The sequence below is a fragment of the Fukomys damarensis genome, unplaced genomic scaffold, assembly GCF_012274545.1.
Source record: "Fukomys damarensis isolate Sample0158 unplaced genomic scaffold, DMR_v1.0_HiC HiC_scaffold_17, whole genome shotgun sequence".
NCBI classification, from domain to species: Eukaryota; Metazoa; Chordata; class Mammalia; order Rodentia; family Bathyergidae; genus Fukomys; species Fukomys damarensis.
This window is the reverse complement of record NW_022900929.1, coordinates 71667202-71670503: the sequence shown is the minus strand read 5'-3', so window position 1 is coordinate 71670503 and position 3302 is coordinate 71667202. Positions and strand designations below refer to the sequence as shown.

At 39.3% G+C, this 3302-nt stretch overlaps 1 long non-coding RNA gene across 1 annotated transcript in view; it reads left to right on the top strand.

The window, feature by feature from the left end:
- Nucleotides 1-1516, top strand: part of LOC104867977 — a 20261-nt gene extending 18745 nt beyond the window's left edge. Inside the window, exon 3 of the long non-coding RNA XR_002025634.2 lies at nt 1349-1516. This is a non-coding gene — a long non-coding RNA (uncharacterized LOC104867977). The remainder of the gene's footprint in view (nt 1-1348) is intronic.
- The last annotated feature ends 1786 nt before the right edge of the window (nt 1517-3302 follow it).

The window sequence follows — 3302 nt, the reverse complement described above, 5'->3', positions numbered from 1 at the left end:
TATACATATCTTCTGTTTCTCTAGATATTATATGTTATTATATCTCTATATATCTGGACATACACACACACACACACACACACACACACACACATCTTGTTTCTCTACTGAGCACTGACTGATACAGTTGCACAGGCTGGTCTTGAACTTGTGATCCTCTTGCCTCAGCCTCCCAGAGGGCTAGGATAGCAGATGTGTACTACCAAGCTGTCGGCCTCCTTCATTCTTAATGACCACCTAAAACATGGAATAAATACACATGCTGCATTGTCTCACACCAACTGCACCCTCCTCCTGGAGCAGGCAACTTTCACACACGCCGGGCACTGCGCTGGGCTCCTGAGCTCGGTGACAATGTAACTGCGCACCAGGCCTTTAGTGAGCCGGCTGGGAAAGCGAGCTGAGATGTGATTAGCAGGAAACAGTTAGGAAGTGATGAGAAAACATTGAAAAATCCAGGTGGAAACCCCCACATGTAACACAAAGGCACTGCTTGTGGTGTGGTTTAAGCCCTTTCGCCTAAATATGCTACTCTTTAAAAAATATGGGTGGTTCGTATATAGGCCGTGACTTGGTAACTTAAGGATTTGTTATGTTTCTGTGACAACTGCTTATTTAGTGATGTTACTGCTCTGTTTTTATAAATTGCATGAGTTATAACATTGTCTTATTTCCAAGTCAAGATCTCAGCAGCAAAGCTCAGTTGTGTTTGTGTACGTGTACAATGGCAATGCTTCCTCCTTTATTTTTTGCTGAGGCCCTCAGTTGTGCATGGGAATGCTGATGTTATGAGAAATAGTCTTTCTGTTATGATTTAAAAGGGCGTAAAACAAACCCCCAGGACTGTGCCCCTCATGCTAGCTTACTGTGGCCTAGCAAGCCACGCCAGAGGTCCTCACTTGGCAAGTGGTGCTCGGTCCTGTACTTGACTTCCAAGCAAAACCAAAGCGTCAGATAATGACACTCTCAGATCACAGGTGCCATGGACAGAATGGCCTCAGTAGTGTTTCCTCTCCTGTTGGAAAGTCCTTCCTGATTTTTGAGTGAATGTAATAATTAAGGCAGTCTAGGTTTTGGCAGACAAATTTGTATTCATTTTACATGCAGTTCTTATAGCCTCTGAAATATTTAGCAGTGTGTGGGGATGTGAGTCACTGCTTAACATAGGGTCAGGATTGAGGCTCGGGTATTAAGTGATGCAATTTAAAATAAGGCTGTTATTCCTATCTCATTATATTTATAGGCCTCCATAGAGATGGGCGTGGCGATTTCATAACTAGGCTGTGTGAATGCTCCCGGGCCTGCGATATTCCAGAAAAATCTCTGCTTTTTCTTCTTGAACCTGCAGGATAACTGCAGAGATGAAACCCTTCCTTCTGGCTGCCTAGGCCTGACTCATACTCAGCCCTACTCTACTCTACCTCCTGGGGCACCGGATTCCTCACTCAGGATCCAGATCACATTGTGAGAGGTTTCATTTCATCAGAAATCTTTGACAGAGACTTCACCGGTGAGATAATCCTGTCGTCCTTTTAGCAATCATGTTTAAAATGCAATTCCAAGCCAAATTTTATAATGTTATCAAAAAGATGCCTATCCAACTGCTTAACTCTTGGGAGAAAAAAAAATTCACACAATATTCCAAAATACTCCAAAATAAATTCAAGTACATAAAAGAATTAACTATAACAGTGCATCAAAACATAAAAATAATATGAAGAAGTATACTTAACTATTTGGCTCATGGAGAGGGAAGGCCTTTCTAAGATTAAAAACAATACAAAAAATCACAAAAGAAAATATTAGATTTTTTTCAAAAGCGTAATAAAACAAGTAAACATATGTTTGCTATTCATTAAAATTTACATTAGGAACTGAGATGAGCAGTGGACTGTGGTTGATTTTACTTATTCTTTAAACTTCCTGAATTTATAAAATTATCTACCACCACTAGGCATCTGTTTTGTAATAAGGAATGAAATCATTTTTTTTCATAATGATACAAGAAACATTTAACAGTGTGAAAAAATTATGATATTCTTGGCAGGAAAGCAGAATTCAAACTTATAAATGCGGTATGATTATGCTTAGGTGAAACTAAATCTTAAGGAAAGAAAAAAAAAAAAAAGAAATTGTACCCAAGTGTGATTATATCTCAGTCTAAGTGGTGGCACTATCGGTAGCTTTTTGTCTTCTAGGTAGATCAAAATGTATGAATTAACTTTAAGAATAGAAAAACGTCAGCCATCAGTTAAATAATTCATTCAATACATGTCAATTTTATAATGACTATATGTCTGGTGGCTACTGGACTTGCAAAATCATTGTGGCAGGGTCTTGGTCCTGGAAGAAATCACAGCGTACCATGCGTGATGAAGGAGATATGTGATTAAAAGTCCAAGCCATAATGGAAGTCTGGCACTTCTGCTACTGGACCTCAGAGGCAGGACAACTAATCCAGACAGGCTCGAAGGGGAGAGGAAGCGGGTTACACATCACACAGGGAGGCACCAAGCAATAACATCATGATCGGAAGGTTGAAGAAAAGGTTGTGTACGTCACACAAAAGGATGGCACCAACTTTTAAAATTGTGTGTATTTCAGATATAAAATGTTTTGATACATAAACACGTAGTGATTATAGTGATTATTAACATGTCCAGCAGCTCATATATAGTTACTTTTTAACTTTTGTGTGTGTTGTAAAAGTACCTGAAATCTACTCTCTCGGGAAATTTCCAGGATATAATGCACTGTTCTAACTACAGTTCCTATGCTGTACATTAGATCATTAGGTTTATTTAACCTGCATAACCATAACTGTTCTCTTGGACCTCTGAGTCCCTGTTTCCTCTTACCATGCTCCATGCCCCACTCCTGTTAGTCACTTTTCTTCTCTATTTCTATTTGTTCAGAGTTTTGAGTTTATTATTTTGTTTCTAGATTCCAAATATAAACGAGATAATGCAATATCTTTCTGTGTCTGGCTTATTTCACTTAGCATAATGTCTTCAGTTTCGTCTATGTGGTTTGCAAATGGCAAGATCTCCTTTTTAAAAAAGCTAAACAGTATCCTGTTGTGTATGGGTTTAAATACAATTTCTTTCTGATGGGCACTTCCGGTTGTGGAAGGCGTTATCTTAATGGGGTGACTGATGCATGAAATGCAAACATGGGAAGATTCTGGGATGACGCACTGGCTTCTGGCTCATGGCCACTGATGTCCTTTAACAAGAGCAATTCCTTTTTTGAGGTGAGAGGTTATCTCCAGTTTGGGCTGTGTGGAGTTTGGTGTACTTGTG